Source organism: Henckelia pumila, chromosome 3, assembly GCF_033568475.1.
Source record: "Henckelia pumila isolate YLH828 chromosome 3, ASM3356847v2, whole genome shotgun sequence".
Classification (NCBI taxonomy): Eukaryota; Viridiplantae; Streptophyta; class Magnoliopsida; order Lamiales; family Gesneriaceae; genus Henckelia; species Henckelia pumila.
In genome coordinates this window covers 66,070,497-66,089,724 of record NC_133122.1, presented here as the reverse complement: position 1 = coordinate 66,089,724, position 19,228 = coordinate 66,070,497, and the positions used below count along the sequence as shown (strand labels likewise).

Below are 19,228 nucleotides of genomic sequence, written 5' to 3'. Positions count from 1 at the left end.
ATGAGGGGCATGATCTGCATTCTGCTCCTAATGTGGGTGCTGGTGGACATGGCTCCCGGCGGAGAGGCTCAGCTAGTGTGCGGCACGGTGGTTTCATACTTGCATCCATGCGTCTACTACGTAAGCAACAGGGGTCCTCTGCGGCGGGGTTAGAGGCCTATACACGGCCGCCAGGACCACCAGAGACCGACAGAGCGTGTGCAATTGCCTCAAAGGTATTGCACGCTCACACCCTGAGTATGGGTTTAGTACATGCCGCCCGCAGGACACTACCTTGCGGGGTGATGTGTAACTCATGATTGGTCTAAATTAGTGGGTCTCACGTGGAGCCCATTAATTTTGACCAATCATGCGCCGCCACATCACCCAACTATCCTGCGGGTAGCATCTACTCAACCATGAGTATGATGTCAGCAAAGCCGCCGCACTTCCCCGCCAGTGCGGCGTCAACGTTCGTTCTCCGATCAGCCTTTCTACTGATTGCACCAAGGTTACCTGAATTGGAAGAGTTGTAAATCGAGAACCATCCTTCGTGCCAGGAAGTCAGGAATGTCGACCAATAACATATGGCGCAGCGCGACACTATGCAAAGCCAACCAATAACATTGAAATGTTATTTTCTTCATTTTTAATTTCTTATTTTTATTCATATCAATAATTTTATAAGTAATTTAAATCAATTTTTCATAACTAATTAAACCGGTTATCCAACTGGTCTTCTTTAATTTTTAAAAAAGGTCCAATCAATCGAGTCGTTTTAATCAGACCGTCGAATCGAAAAATCGTTTATATAATATAATATAATATAATATAATATAGTGAATAATATATTTTAAATTTTAAAAACCTAAAATATATATATATATCTATTTACTATGGTTTGAAAATAAAATAACTACATAAATATTTAAAATATTAATTATAGATATACGTTTTTTAAATAATAAATAAATAAATTCTAAAAATCTAATATTACTAAAATAATATTTTTAATGAAATAAAATTTCCAAATAATCTGGATATATATAATATAATATTTAGTTTAAGGTTTTCATAATAAAACAAATTAATTTTTTTAAAAAATAAAAAATTCAATAAACCAATTCAATCGGTTTTCTCATTCTTGACCATTAAAACGATTTTTGGAGGTATATATATATATATATATATATATATATATATAATCTTGTTCCCTTGCACACCAGTGTGCAGGGATTTTGTGCGCACCCTGTGATGTTCGCGTGAACATTTGACATGTTCTCTAATTAGGTTAATAGTACTTTTTAAAAGTAATCTAAGTAATTAATATAAAAAATTATTCTATAAATATGTAAATAATATTTTTAAAGCAATTATTTTTTTTAATTTTTTGTTATTTTTAATTCAAAAATTAATAATTTATCTGTGTATCATTGTAAGGTATTTGATCTCCTATTTTATCAAATTTTTTTCTTAATGTGCTTATTTCTCACCAAATCGAAAATCCTCAAAAATTTTGTCATTGTTGTGAAAAAGTAAAAATTTACGATAAAAATTAAATACTCCAAAACTCAAAATATATCAAATTCTACACTTTATAATATTTTTCTCTCAACTCAATTGTATTTTTCATCATAAATGAAGACCTATTTATAGATCCACATTTGAGATTAGTTCAAAAATTAAAACATCATCATCTACATCATCACACACTAATTTTCCACATTTTACAACTCAATATTCAACATTCAACATTCAATATTCAATATTCAACATAATAATAATAATATATTTTTCAACACTCCCCCTTGTGATGATGATCGTGATATGATGACTGTCTTCATTACGTGTTTTATTGAATGTTTAATGTTGAATATTGAGTTGTAAAATGTGGAAAATTAGTGTGTGATGATGTAGATGATGATGTATTAATTTTTGAACTAATCTCAAATGTGGATCTATAAATAGGTCTTCATTTGTGATAAAAAATACAATTGAGTTGAGAGAAAAATATTATAAATTGTAGAGTTTGATATATTTTGAGTTTTGGAATATTTACTTTTTACTGTAAATTTTTATTTTTTCACAACACGTTATCAGCACGAAGCTCTAAATGTCCTCCATATTTTTCCAAGCTCCAAAACATAAGAAAAAGGTAACAAAAATTAAGAATATTTATTTTATTGTTTATTTATTTGTTGTGTATATATTTAATATATAATATCATGTTATTATCAGAATTGTTGTGATATCAATATAGTTAGTATAAAGTCAGGTGTAGTATATCATATCACATTATTATAAGATCGGTGTCATAGACAACCTTTTATATAATAACATGAAATTATACAAATATGATTATATTGTTTAAGAACCTTAGAGGCTTTTATACTTGTCGTATCCCTTAACGATAGTGTGCGATGTCGTCTTAACATCCTCCTAGGATTTATAACAAGTTTTTAAAAAAGCTTATTTTTTTTTCATAACATGATATTATATATTAATATATACACAATAAAAATATATAAACAATAAAAATGAATATTCTTACTTGTTGAATATTTTTGACTTCTTCTTGTATTTTGGAGCGTCGAAAATTATAAAGAACCTTCGAGCGATCGTGCTGATAACGTGTTGTGAAAAAGTAAAAATTTACGGTAAAAAGTAAATACTCCAAAACTCAAAATATATCAAACTCTACACTTTATAATATTTTTCTCTCAACTCAATTGTATTTTTCATCACAAATGAAGACCTATTTATAGATCCACATTTGATATTAGTCCAAAAATTAAAATATCATCATCTACATCATCACACACTAATTTTCCACATTTTACAACTCAATATTCAACATTCAACATTCAATATTCAATATTCAACATAATAATAATAATATATTTTCAACATTCATCTATTATTTTACATTTTAATCAACAATTTTAATAAAATTGGAAACTACGGTTAAAAAAAAGGATCAAAATAGCCATCAGATCATCAAAGTTACAGAACCGATTTAGCTTTTGCCCGAATTAATATGCAATGCGTCGGTGGAAAGGTAGATAGATGGAATATTTATTCGCAAAATGTTAGTCCCAATATATTTAGTCGTGCTAAATAAAATTTTGGGGCCGTCCTATCTGAGAAAAGTATTAATCACATTAATTACACCAACAAATTAATAAGATGGGCGTGGGAGGGGCCTCACACTTTATTGTACACAAGAAAATAATAATATTCTGTCCATTGGCCACACCCCTAGCTACATGAATGGACACTTAGATGAATTTTTTTTAATCAAACTTAGATGACTTTTGAGTACTCCCAATGTTTATTACTTACTCGATCGAACCGACAGAAATTTTTGTTTTACTTTTATTTAATAAGTGCTTCCATATTTCCATAGGATATTTTTTTTTGAAATAGCTAATATATTGAATGAATATATGTAGATTGATTAAAAAATAGAATAGATAAATAATAATAATAATAATAATAATAATAATAATAATAAAACGTGTGAAAAAAGAATTATGTCTTTATATTTGAGACGGGTGAAGTAAATAAGAAGTTATGATTCTCTCTTTGCGTAAAAACATGCATATATGCATATCCTATTTTATGTATTTGCCTCTATATATTGGTGGAAAAATATTCACTTGCGATATTTCTAGTATTATTCTCTATGACATTAATAAGTGATTGTTACGACGATTGTTGTTGTTTTGGTTATTGAGATTCTACTTTTAGAGTATTTCCAAATCATAGATCTAATTATATATATTTTAACACATAAGCATAATTAATATTGGAGAGTGAATTCATTAAACCATTAGATTGACAATTAGAGTAACATCCGTAAGGTAGATTAAACTCAACATGTTGTTTTGGTTTTGTCCATGCGGTGTCAAAAGTAGATATGAAACGTGCCCCCAAAAGTGTTTCCAAGTTAGTGGAGTAGGTAATCACTTGGTCAATAATCAGATGTTCGATACTCCAACACTTTCTTGGACTAGGCTGTCGCACAGGATTTGCCCAATGTGGTTTATCTGACTAGCATGATTTACAGGCTATTGCGTTAGTTCGAGGATAACAGGATTTGCCCAATACGGTTTATCTGACTAGCATGATTTATAGGCTATTGCATTAGTTCGAGAGTTTATCCAGTACGCACGAAAAGATAGCAGCTACATACATGTTTTCACGTCATAAAAAAAAGTGATTGTTATATGTATGATAGTTTTATACTTGTTTCATATTTATAAATTTGTCACACAAATAAAAAGTCTACGCATGATAATCAACTGTTAGTGTGTAACACGAAATGTTGCAAAAATTAATATAAGTGATTAAAATCATTTGATACACGAACTATATATTGATAAATTAACAATTCGGTATATGAACTATCCTAAATAGCTCGATTGGTATATAATTTAATAAAAATCGTGTTTACTATTAAAGTAAATTGCAATTTTAGTTTAATTTTTTTTTAAAATTATTCTGCTAATACACGTCGTCACATATGCTTTCGTGAAATGGAGGTCACTATAAATTAAAATTTAAATCTTCCTGTCGAGGGAAAACCCAGGGTTTCAGATTTATGGAGGCTAAAGTAAATTCAGTATTATCCTTCATGAGAAAAAAATATTAAGAAAAAATTTTATGACCCTCACATTTCCTTGCACATAAAAGTCTTCGGTGTTGGTATAATTTGAAGTGCAGTGACAATTTGTCCCATAGCAATGGGTTCTTTTGTAATTAAGGATATGCCTTTTGTATCTTTTGAAGTGAAATGTAAATTATTTTTTAGCTGTAAAAAAAACTATTTAAAAAATAAAAATAAAAAATTGAATACCTCATCTTCTGAAAGAAGATAAAATAATCAAATTAAATTTTTTTTATCATATTGATTTATTAATATTTTTTTTGACAAAGAAACTAGCAATTTTATTAAGTTGAATCATCCATTACATGCTTAACCACCATTAGATGGAAAAAAACAAATTGAGCAATATTATGAGGTACTCTATTGGCGTCTCTACGGATATGAACAATCACAAAGACCATTGGCTCCTTCAAAATTGATGAAATTTTCTCTGCACAAACTCCGACATATCCAAGATTTTTCTTATTGATAGTAACTGTTTGCACTGCCAAAACAAAATCTATTGCAACTTGTACATTTATGAAATTCGTTTCATTAAAGGGGCTGACTCGCTCCCTAGCTAATTGCCAAGAGTTCACCATGGACTACGGAGATTGGTTGATTGATTTGATTTTAAAAATTAAGCAAACTATATATTGATAGCTTTATGTTCTAAAATATTTTTATTTCAATATTGATAAAATACTATAAAATTTGATATCTAAGATTATCCATATTTATCATACATGTTCTGAAATACGAGTTTAGCCATATAAAATCATGACCGAATCATTGCATGCATCATTAATGCCAAATTTCAAAGAAAAACAAATTAAGAAATAAAAAATTTATACCTTCAAATCACAAGTAAAAATCCACTTACCTCTTTTAAAACATTGAGAATTTTCAAATATAATTAATAAAAAAAAGAAAAAAAAAGTTGATTAATATATGAACACGAAAGATGAGTTGGGAGATCAAGATTTTATTTGGAATCACATGTATATATCTTTTAGGAATCCTGTCCAACATTAATTTATTATTAATTTGTTTGAGAAACTTGTAATATTATTGATTGATGAAATCGTACACGTATGTTATATAAACTTAGTCGACCGCGAAGGAAATTCGTCATTAATTAATCACACTAACAGAGGAATTGAAGGAAACTTACCCAACATTTGATATGTAAAAAAACATGTATCATGTTATTTTTTAACATACATATGCATGGGAAAAAGAGGTATAACTCAATATATATAGTATAGGGTCGAAAGAACTAGCGAAAATAAAAGCTCATTTAAAAAAGAAAACCTACACTATTCATGTGGAGTTGGGAGGATCATAGGCATAGCCATAGGGGCTTGGTGGCATATCTAATCTATAATATTGTTTACATAATCAGCGTCGCACTTACGTTGCACTCTACACTTTATAGATCATGCAGAAAAATAACAGTTCCATTTAATGCTTCTAATATAACTTGAATTTCCCCTAACTTTTCAGACCTCTATATAATAAGACCCCTTGTGCATCAAACATGCACCTTCACACCAACTTCTACAAATCAATACATCTACAGATTCTCAAAGCTTTCCTTCATTTCGTATCCATGGCGGCGTCGAAGGCGGTGATCTTGATCAGCATGATCATGGTGGCACATTCGCATGCACAGAGGTTAACCTGCCAGACGGTGGTAGACGACTTGCTGCCGTGCAAAACATACCTCCAGCAGGGCGGCGACTTGCCGGCTCAATGCTGCGACGGCGTTAGTTCCCTCAACAGCGCCGCGAACACGGCGGCCGACCGCAAGACCGCCTGCCAGTGTCTGAAGACCATAGCGAAAGCTTACCAAGTCAACCCTCAGTATGCTTCCAGCCTGCCTTCCAGTTGCAATGTAGACATCCCTTATCCCATCAGCTACAACACCGACTGCGACACGTACGTAAATATATATTCTTAACTTCTTCCATTAATATTACATCAAGGATTTGGTTTTGTATATCTTCTCATTAATTATTAACTGTTAAAAATGTTTTCTTGCATGCATGCAGTGTGCAGTGAGGGTTTGGAGCTTACTGGGACGTGGATTAATGGATCGGTGTTGTTATTTGACTTATTTCTCTCTACCATGCACGGGGGGAGAGTTTGTAATAAACATATAATTGAAGGAATTAAATATGTCTTTTAATTTAATTCCTTCGGTTCTCTCTTTCTCATTATAACTTGGCCTGACTTTACTATTATAAGTTCTGTGGCGAGTTATAACTTATTTATATGTAATAAAATATATACGTACAGTTTACCATTAATTATATTCTTGTAGCAATGATCTTGATAAATGAAACATGAAAACTGAGATCATGTGGTGGTGGAGATATTAAAAAGGCCGCCATTCGTTTAGGAACAAATAATCAAGCTTAGCAAGAAAATCCCCCTTTGGAATGTACTCGTCTAGCTAGGTGACAACAATAATATATATAATGGTGGTGTATGCATGAATATTGGGCGAAAATCCTCCGATACTCAAGTTGGTCTTGCCCAAAACCAAAGAAAATATGAAACTCTTTGAAAGCTACAAAAATAGAGCCTACCAAAAAACGTTGTTGAAAAATGGAGATAGGATGGAAAATGGACTTTTACCCTAAGTATTATAATTAAGATTACCGCTATTAGTTTATGTTAGTATTGTCTACCATATTTATTTATTATCGGCTCCATTTTTTTTTTATTACTGTTATTTTATTATTATGGTCACTCAATAAGATCCTACATTCACGTATTCTTCTAAATTTCTAATTCAATTAAGTATATCATATTTATTTGACAACATCAACCTGCTGGTAATTTCTTCGCATTTACACCATTCCATATCTCTAATTAATGAAAGTCAAAGACACAATTATCAATCAACATTTATTTTTTCACTAATTTCTACTCAACTTAGTACGCATTAATTCTTTGGTAATTGCATCGATAGATTTGAGAAGATGGATTTCATATTTTATGACTTCCATGAATTAATAAATCGATTTACTTAGCTTAGATGAACAAAATTGACTATTCATGACATGTTATATCATTTCAATTGTAATATCTCTCAAAATCATCTTCAAACCAAATCCCAAATAAACTTCATCAATTCCCAGCGCAAGGTTACTCGAATTACATTACCCAGTTTCCTCCCTCTTCCAAAAGAAGCGAATCTCTTCTCTTGGAATACAGCAAAATGGCACCCAACGTTTTTGATCGGTTCATTTGGGCTTGGAGGACCCAACTTATGGGCTTCTAAAACGAGTTGGGCTTCAAGGTTGGGTGACTTTAAACTATGGCGAATTTGGGATTCAGTGCCTAGCTTTAAGATTCAGTGCTCATCACAGAAAATTTTGTTTGAACTCCCTGATCCCACATTTTTTTTATGGATGAAAATTGATGCAAAATGTTAAATATATAGTATTAATATATGATATTTGAGTACTAAGATTTTTAGATCTGATACAAAAATTAAGATTTTGAGTATAAAATTGGAACAAATTTCTTAATATCAAAAGCTTACTGTATATACATGTTTATGTACAAAATATTTATATTAAATCATTCGTTCATTATTAATCAGTACATATATTAGTATTTTGAGAATCACGAAAATTAATAATTAATTTGTGTGCACTAATTTAAAAAATTAGAGTACAAAAATATTTAATTTATGTATTGATTTATATATTTGTGACATTAATTACCTCAAATTGAGTACAAAATCATGATTTATATTTACGGTTTTGGAGAGATAAAATATAACACAAAAAACTTTAAACCAAGAAAATTTGTTTTTATACCGGATTTTAAATAGTTACTACTGAAATTTTATATTTATATCTTATTTTTAATATTTTATACATATATATCACTTTGAAAATGTTTTGTGGGTCCAAGAATATCATACAAACTTTTTTTTTGACAAAAAGTATATATAAACTTTTTATGAAGCAGAGAGTGCAGAAAAAATAAAATTATGACATAACTTAATCTTAATCAAACACTAGCGTTTTTGCACACATAATACATGTATATATATTGTTTGTATTTTAAAATATTGTATTTGTGAGATGAAAAATTGATTAGAAAAAATTTGATTTATTTTAATTTTAAAATATAAAATAAATCGACCAAATTATGAGAAAATTAATTGATAGTATATAAAATTAATGGTATTTAATAAGGGAGTAACACTCTTGTGAGACGGTCTCACAAATGAGACGGGTCAATCCTATCCATATTTATAATAATAAGTAATACTTTTGACATAAAGTATAATACTTTTTAATGGATAACCCATATAAGAGACCCGTCTCAAGAAAATGACCCTTGAGACCGTCTCATATGAGTTTTTTCCTTAATAAGGATATATTTGAATTAGTGGTAGTTAATAAGGATAAATATGAAAATTCACATAAATATATCAAAAATAGTTATTATACTACTCTCGCTTTATTATATATATAGTAATAGATGTGATGTGTCGATTTTTTATCAAGGAACTCTTAAACTTTAAAGTACCCTTTATGCTTGTTTGATTCATTAATTTCTTCTCCGAAAAATGCTACATGTAAATATTGAGTTACACATTGAGTTACACACTACACATGAAATTACAAAATTATCCCTTCACTTGATTTGGAAAAAATCTTTCCAAAATACATTAGGGATATTTTTGTAATTTCTAACCCAACGTGTAACACTTCGTGTACATGTAGCATCACCCGTCTTCTCCACGGGCTGGAGCTGATATGTTGCCAGTAAATTACCAGCGGCAGCCATGGAGTGTAGGCGTGTAACTGTTGGAGCAAAATCGAAGAAATTGTATTTCAGTTTAAAGGCGTCCAAGATCTTCCGGTTTTTTGTCCGGTTCAAGCTCCACCCATTTCACGTGAAAATCAAATCTAAACCGCACCGTTCCTGGAAACCAAAATCTTTGAAGCGCAAGATCTTTCAAATATTTCGTCCCAAACGAACCCCAAGAGATGACATTGTGGCAACATGGTGGCCTCGTAAGGTACGTATCACACTATATATCAATCGATGAAATTAAAGTTTCGTTTTTTTAGATAATATTTCGTTCGTTGAAGTTTAATTTTTTGAATATTCCATCACTTGTTCAGTGTTGTGTTTGTGCGAGTCTAGTATTGGTTGGAACAGTAGTCTCGCATTTGTGCAGATTATTAATATGTCTTGGATGGGATAATTCCTAAATATATCCCTCTAGTTTCGTTATTGAGTCAATTATATCCATTTTGTTTTTCGTATCTTGAAAATATCTCTTATCAATTAAAAAGTGTCTCGAGCATGTCCTTGAAACTAAATAATACCTATTTTGCCCTTTATTTCCCAATTTTATTAAAGTTATGCATAAGCCCATCATGCTTCCGTAAGATTAATTAAAATTAAATACCTCTTTGACCATAATGTCGTCGGGTCATACCTGTCGAGTTTTACGAAGTGCTCCTCACACTCAACCACGCAGTCGCAACAGATGGTTTCTGCACAAGCTCCTTCAACGACACCCAGCACATCCTTAATTCATTTTCTACCTTAAGGCGTATGATATATAAAATTAATTATAAAATATAAGCATGGATGAACAAGAGACTTAGGAAATTTATTCAGACAACATATTATTGCATAAATCAACCCCCTTTGAAGAGGAGGAGATAACTAGTTTAGCTACTCATAGTAGCCTTGTTCTTGAAAGACATAAACAGAAATTTAACACAAACTCAGAAAGAAAAATATTACAATAATTTTTATTTCGTAAGAAAACTGAAGGGAATGATCGATGTCTTCAGCTTCCTCAAAATCCTGTATTTATAGCCGAAGTTCCACTCGTTTCACCGAGAAACTTCAGAGAATCTTACAGCTGTCTTGAATTCTTTATGCCATTATTGATGACATCTTTTGCTAGTGGGAGAGTCACATGCCCGATGGCATCTTTTACTAGTGAAGGAGTCACATGCTTGACCTTTTCTTTTGGATTTATTCTCCTCACATGCCTTCTTTATTGTTGTCGGGGCATATTTTGATTTTGCAGTGGGCCCCTGGGAAAACGCGGTTTTTGTGGTCCCTGTCCACCTTTGCTTGTCTTGGAAAAATCTTTTCGATCCGGTCAGGGTTTGAAGGTTTTTCCGAATTCTGGCTCCTTCTGGTTTGGATATTCTGGGCAGATATTCTCTGACCATCTTCCGATATGAGCCATGTTACAAAATTTTTGGCGAGTTTCTTTACTCCCCGTCAGCTTGTTGTTCCACAAAAAGTTTCTCTTCTTTTCGAAGAGTTCTTCTACAAAAGCCGTAGTTTTTCCTATCATTGTGTTTAATAGGAATGATCCGTTCACAGAATTTTGATAAAATTTGAACGAAAACTTGACCTTATCCATCTCGGTGAGACAAACCCAAATACCCCATGCCCTTCTGGTTGAAATTTCATTTTCTCCAAAAGTGGACACCAATGGTATTTCTTCAGATATAAGATCCTTGATAAATCTTTGATTATTCATGTCAGGTCTCCTTAACTTGATGAAATGAAAGGGCTCGTGTGATCCTTTCCCTGTTGGTTCTGGAGCTGCACTAAAGAAGTATAACTCGAGCACATCTCCTCTGAACAAATGATCATTATTTGCCCATGTTTCTTGGACTGCTTCCTGAATCCATTTTGGTAGTTGTGATATTTCCTGGAAGGCTGGTGAAGTTGTATAAATTGAGGCTAGAGCCCTAAATTCATACCATAGCTTTACATCCTTAGGATTGACATTGTTTTTTAGCCAAACCCTTGGATATATTCCTGCAAAATCAATCCTGCAAGTGATCGGGTTGATTTCACTTCTTGAGCTTAATTTCTCCCATATTTGTTGATAAACCTGAAATGAAGAAATGACAGCTGGGTTAGTATAGATCTTAGATTTGCTCTTGTCAGTGTGGGGCCTAAGATTGATCTCTTCCTCTTTTACCCCAGAGGCGGAGGGTTGACTTGATGAGTTATCATCATCAGTTTTTGCTTTATCTAGATCATCAAAAGCTGATGATAGATTAGCGCTTTTTTCTTGAGTATTAGAATCCTCAACATATTGTTTTACAACCGGTGGCTGTATTTCTTGTTCTTATAAAACCAATGGTTTTAACATTTCTTGTTTTTGAGAAACCAGTGGTTTTTTTATGGCACGCATAATTGGCCCTTGAATAGCAGCCCATAGTTGAGTTTGAGCTTGCATACATCCTGTGATTCGATTGGATACTTTGATCCGATCAGCTTGTTGTAACCTGCCCGCCATATCGGCACTTAGGACAAGCTGGTTGAACTCGGTTTGAAGAAGCCCAAGGTGTTCCCTGAGATGCCTCTGCATTTTCATGATGGAATCTACGTCACTTCCTTCCATCTCTTGTTAAGAAATCTGCAAGAATATTTTCATGAGATTTAATAATAACAATATCAAAAATATAATTTTGACATAAAGCTTGCCATCTTAATAACCTAGCTTTCTCATGTTTAGATTCAATCTTATTCCTTAGGAAAGCTTTTACCTGAGTGTTATCAACCTTCAAAGTGAATTTTTTAGCAAGTAAAAATAATGGCCATTTTTTGAAAGCCCTGTTAACTGCATAAAATTCCTTCTCGTTGATATGCCATCTAATAGCTTCAGATTCTGAAAAAAGACCGCTACAGTATCTGCATGGTATTTCTCCATCCGGAGTGATCTTAGTAAGCACTGCTGCCCACCATTCATCACTAGCATCCGTAAATAACACCAGATCATCTTCATCCACGGGTATAGCCATTTTTGGGAGATTCTTGAAAGAGTGGGTGCCCGGTGAGCCAACTTGTGGCTAAGGGCTTTGATGACTCTTTGTATAAACAATCTTTTGTTTAATATAATTTAAAATTTTATAAAGACGTTTACTTTATCTTTTATCATATTATTATGTTGTGACATACTATAAGATGTTTAGATGAAGACCTTGAATATACTATAGTGTATGTAAGATGTGGTAGCACATGGGGATGGCTATCATGAAACACATCTTATAGTCACTGTATATTCTAAACAGTTCCTAGTCGATTGAGCCGTCCGTTAATAAGGATAAGGATCACTCAAGATTGAGACTAGCATTTGCGATGCCGAGTACCACGTTTCATTGGTATGGAACATAGAGATGTTCAAAGCATGCAAATGGATATTCATACGATGAATGATCGAACTACCCTATCCGGACTTTCCAAGTGGTTATCACTTATCGAGTGGATAAAGTCCGTGGTTTTGGTTGTACACCATTAGTCCTTACTACTTGAAACACTATTGAGACTCTATATGCTAGTACTGTACTTTGACTCGTTTACCGACTCTATTGGGGTCATTAGGTGTCGGGATTGGGTACAGTTACGACACATATAGGAGTCGATGCTTTGTTGTCAAGAATTCACCACATACTTGCTAGTGTGGATATCATATGCAATCTGAGGAGATATTAGTGTGACGAATCTATGGCCAGAGTACATGATGTGTTTTAAGAAATGGTTTCTTAGTAGCACATGCGATGTCACTATTTGATCTTCAAGATGTATTGCATAGTTATCGAATCTCGAACGACTCTCGATTTACCAATGGTTGTTGATTCGATCGGGATATATGGATGAAGGGACCGTACTGTACGCTAACCAAAATCTATTGGTTCTTGCAGGCACTATCAGTGATACCTAGGGAATCATGGGGCGATGTTGCTAGGCGCTCTTACCATGATTCGATGGTCAAGTCGAAAATTGTTGTTCCGAGTCACAAGGAGTTGTGAGCCCACGGTTAGCTGTATCCCTGAACCATTGAGGGTCACACAAGTAATGGATTTTTAATCCTCGTTGAGATAGTTAAATTTAAAGAGTTAAATTTAATGAACAAAGAAGTGGGACTTCTTATTTAAGAGTAGAGGAGTAAGATTTCTTAAAATGACATAGGGATGAGCATTTTTGGAAACCACTGAATTCGGATTCAGAAAATTTATCTTGACTTTAAAAGATGCAGAAATGGTTTCTGTGCACATTGGTAAAATTGGTTTATCAATCTGAGTCACGATGAATTTTATATTAATTTCTGAACATGCGGGCTTTGCTTGTCAGGCTTGAACTTATGACTAATGGGCCCTAAGCTGTTAGCAGCCCATATTATAAATAATTTATTGCAGTACAGAAATTAGACAAGACAGAGGTCACAATTTTCGAAAACCCTAGTTGTTTTTCTCTCTAAGTGGCCGCCCCCTCTCCCTCTCTGCTCGGAAAAATCCAGTCTGTGAATTTTGAATTTGCATTCTGGTTTAACGGATAAAATTCGTTAATTCTCTTTGTAGAAACTTCTGATAGATTTTCTAGTGCAATCTATCAGAGGGATTAAACTTCTGTTCGTGGACCTGATTGAAGAATTGTTCGTCCATCAGTTCCTGGGATATACAACAAGAGCAGAGTAATCTGTTGGTGTCCATAATTTCGATTCGAGATTGGAGGTAAAAATTTAATTGTTATTTAATTTTTACACGCACAATTTAATCGTAAAGTTTTGATACCTATTATGGAATCGTTCCATATAAAATTTTAAAACTTTCGCTGCACCGGGTATCAATTCTGATTGATCTGAACACAGTTTCTCCAACAGTGGTATCAGAGCCAGGTTGCTCAGATCAAGCGATTAAATTAATCGATTGTACAAAAATTTTTAAGCCTTGGTTTTTGAAACAAAATAAATTTTTTTTAAAAATAAAATTTTTTTTTCGGGCAAAACACGGGCAGCGATTGGATCGCTGCCCGGGGGGCAGCGCAGCGCTAGGCGCTGCCCGGCCCGAGCCCCTTTGGGGCGCGGGTTGCCCGGGATCGTCCCGGGCGGCCTGGGAAAAATTTATTTTAATTTTTAATTAAAATTTTAATATGTTAAAATTCTATTTTTGGTCCGATCGAAAATTGTTTTTGATTGGTCCACGAGGCGTCGGATCGAATTGTTCGAGTCCGAAAATTTTAAAATTCATTTTTGGATAAATTTGAATTTTTTGAAAATTTATAGATTTTATCCGTTAAATCAGATTATATTAAATTAATTATTTTTGGTACAATTGATGATAAGATATGATCTTATGGAAATATTGAGTAAAATATGATTTTATGTATAAAATTGGATTTTATATGTAACATATGATTTTATTTGATAAAAGATAAAATATGATTTTGTATGTAAAATAAGATTTTATATATGGAATATGATTTTATCCTTTTTAAATTTAATTTTCATTGCATGTTATCCAATAAATTAATTTTGAATTAAATATTATTGGATAAGGATGATCGATTGCCATGACCAATTTTGTAGGTGTATGTTAGGAATTTACATTTGTTTTTATTATTGTTGGATTTATTAATGGGTCTGGTTTATGGCCCAATATGAATTGTCATATGTAATAAAAGTGGGTCTGGTTTATGGCCCGTTCCCACCCCTTAAAATGTATCCCCTACTTGTCATAGTTATTTATTGTAAATACATGGAGACTTAGTGGGAGATGAAGATTTGAAGACGGAGGTGGGCCCAGCAGACAATAAAGACTGAAGAAATGTAAATTGGAAGCTCAATGTAATAGGATTGCATTGCATACCTGCATATTACCTAGGATTGGACTTAGACTCGTGATTGGCAACTACGGGTCGATTAGAAATGGAATCGATCATCCTATATAATATATGATATTATCGTTGTATGCATGTTTTAGACTAAATTGTATGAATCCTGCAAGCATACAAATTTTTAAATGATGAGACAAATTTTTAAAATTAAAATCCCTCATTTTAAATATGATTTAAAATTGATATCAAGATTAAAAAGGAAATTTAAATATTGTTTAAATGTTCCTACCTTCCATCAACGATCAATGTATGAGATGTTACCCGCGGATACGGTCCGGCTCATATTATTGGGGGGGCCCGTTCGTCGGAAAGCTGTACATTGGATCGACACATGTTGTAAGTTGGGTGGAACTCCCATGGGATTGGCTCATATTATTGGGGGATCCACATGGCAACTGTTACGCCTTAAACGCATACAAATCTCGTGTTATGAGATTAATGTTTTTAATGCATTAACAAATCTCATATTATTATGTTTTGATGATTACAAAACTCGGTTAATTGTTACTAACCATTTAAAGTGAGACTTTGCAGATTAGATCATATTAACAATCAAATTCTTGGAAGTTACTTTGAAGTTGTAAAAGAAATGGACAAGGACAAGCCAATATTATAAAGCAGAAACTTTCAAAATTCACCGGGCACTTTTCAGTCATCCAAATCAGATCTCCAACAGTGAAAATCAAGATCAGGATGTTCTCAACCTTCTCTCCAAATTTCATAGCAATCCAACGGCTGGATATGGAGATATGATTTTTTTAACAAAGCTGCACAGTACTTACTTCTGCAAGGAATGAACTATGAAGACTCAACATCAGAAAATACCTGGGAATGCTTCGGTTATTAAAATCCGATCTCCACCGATCACATGGATTTAAATGATGTTTTAAAGTCTGTATCCAAATTTCAAATCAATCCAACGGCTGGATATGGAGTTATGAATTTTGCAAATATGTTGAACAGTAGCTATTTCTGCAAGGAGCTAACTGCTGAAGTATCGGATTCAGAAGACTACTGGAATCGATGGAGGCATCCAAATCCAATCTCCACCAATCACTATCAATATCGGGATGTTACAAAGATTGTGTGTTAATTTCAGGCCAATCCAACGGATGGATTGTGAGATTCAAATTTTTGAAAAGTAATGCTCAGAACAAAAGCGAGAACGTGATTTTGCGACTTCCGAGATTTACTGGACGTGTTTGATTCTTTCAAATTCAATCTCCACCGTTCAGATTGAAGATTGAGATGTTTCAAGCGACTGTCCAAATTTGAGCTCAATCCAACGGTTAGATTGAGAGATATGATTTTTCCACAAAATCTGCTCAGTGCTGGAAAAAGAAGGCAGCGACGCCTACACTTTGTCTCTACTCCTTGGCTTCCCAATAAACGCTCCAAGCACACAAATTCAAATTCAAATCTTTGCCAACTATAAATAGAGGCTTGCCAAGACCATTTAGAGACATCCCAACTCATTTCTTCTCTCATTTGCAAGCAATATTCTCTCTACCAAAGTGCTCAATCAATATTTGAGAGTTATTTGTGAAAATAGTTTGTGAGTTGGTTGTGCTATTGTTGTAAACACTTAGTGTGAAGCCAAGTGTATTGTGAGATTGTTGTAAACACTTGAGTGTGAAGCCAAGTGTTTGTGTTGAGGCTATCCTTGGAGCCATTAAGGCCAAGTGTTCGAGTTGTATCGGCGCGGTGATCGTGTTGAGTTGTAAAGGCTATCCTTGGAGCCATCAAGGCCAAGTGTTCGAGTGCTAGTGGATCCTTGGTTAATCGTACTTAACCAAGAAGGGGAGACGTAGACGATTTATCGTCGAACTTCCATAAACAATTCCTATCTCTCTTTTACTGCTTTATTTACTTTACGCATTTATTTACCGCTTTATATTTGATTGCTTTACTAGTCTTCCGCTTGCGTTTTGTATAATCGCTTTAAATTGCTAAAGTTGCCAAAGAACCTAATCCCCCCCCCCCCCCATTAGGTTCTAACAAGTGGTATCAGAGCCATTTGAAAATACTTTTCAAAACCTTTTTATGGCAAACCTAGCAAGTGATTATGCTCAAGGGCAATCTACTAATCGTCCTCCTCTTTTCAATGGCATAAACTACGGGTATTGGAAAAATCGTATGTCCCTATATATCCAATCCGTAGACTATGACCTATGGAAAGTGACGGTGAAAGGTCCCTATACACCTATGAAAATAGTTGATGGGATTGAAATTCCTAAGGGAATGGATGACTTTTCAAAAGAGGACATGAAATTAATTTCGCAAAATGCTAAAGCTATGAATATCTTGCATTGTTCCTTAGATATGAACGAGTACAACCGGATATAGATGTGCTCATCTGCTAAAGAGATATGGGACAAGCTAGAGATATGTCACGAAGGCACCAACCAAGTGAAAGAAACAAAGATCGACTTACTCCAACTCAAATACGAAACATTTGAGATGGAATCCAACGAAGATGTTGACACCATGTTCCGAAGGCTTACTCAAATCATCAATGAGTTAGCGCAATTAGGAGAACAATATCCTACAAAGCAAGTTTGGAGAAGAGCTCTTCGTGCCCTACCAAAAGAATGGGATGCAAAGAGAACCGCCATCATCGAATCCAACAAAGGGGACACTGCCGCCTATGATCTTGATCAACTACATGGGACCCTAAAAACCCATGAGTTAGAAGTGTCCACAAGAAAAGAATCAAAGAAAGAAGATGTCAAGCACAAAGGGATAGCCTTGACTACACAAGTCGAAGAAGATGACGATGATGACATGGCTCTCTTCGCAAGAAAATTCAAGAAATTCATGCGAGGAAACAAATTCAAAAAGGACAAGAAACCTGAGAAAGAAGTGACCTGCTACAACTGTCAAAAACAAGGTCACTACGCCAATGAATGCCCACTCAAGAAGAAAGTGGACAAAGGAAAGAAGAAAGCCCTACTAGCTACCTGGAGTGATAGCGACGACGACGACGAGGAAGCAAACCTCTGCTTAATGGCTAAAAGTGATGACATCGTCTCTGAAGACGATGACAAGGTACCTACTTACGATGAAATCTTACATGCTTATAAAGATATGTTTGATATGGTTAAGGTTCTTAGAAAAGAGAATAGAAATCTTAAAAAGAAATTAGAAACTAAGGAGCATGATAACCTTAGACTTAAGGATGACTTAGATCACTTAGAAAAATATTTCGATAAATTCAATGTAAGTAGCAATAAATTGAACAACCTACTTAGCATGCAGAAATGTAGCTTTGATAAGGGAGGAATAGGCTATGGTAAAAAGTCTATAGACTTTGCTAGTCTAATAGCTAAAGCTAAAATGAGATCACCCCCTACTTGTTCTTATTGTTGCAAATCTGGTCATGTTAGACATAAATGCAGATCATTGAAATATCAATATGTTCAAAAGAGCTATATGAAATGGAGGCCTAAGAGTACTTAACAACTCATTAGTCGGCATTATGAGATCACAATCTAAGGGAGTTCAATATAGACCGGCTTAAAAATGCCTTGACTTGCGGCTGGTCTCCCTGTTGAACTTTGCTCTGTCCAAGGAAATAGGTTTTTAAAGTGGCCATGTGCCCTACCTACTACTGGAAGCACTCTTGGAAAGTGGCGATGATGTTGCTATGAGAGACTGAACTCTTAGAAGTCTATTTTGTATCTCTCTTTTCTAACATTGTGGACCCAAAAGAACTAAAGGGTACCAAAATCAATTATTTTCAGGAAAACAAGAAAAATGCTCTCCCTAGCATATGGTATCTAGACAGTGGATGTTCTAGACATATGACGGGGAATAAGGATCTTCTTCAATCAATCAAACCAAAGGAGAAGGGGACTGTCACCTTTGGAGACAACAGCAAAGGAGTAATTAAAGGCATCGGCT

At 33.8% G+C, this 19,228-nt stretch overlaps 1 pseudogene; it reads left to right on the top strand.

The window, feature by feature from the left end:
* Positions 1-499, top strand: LOC140888927 (non-specific lipid-transfer protein 2-like; annotated as a pseudogene).
* The last annotated feature ends 18,729 nt before the right edge of the window (positions 500-19,228 follow it).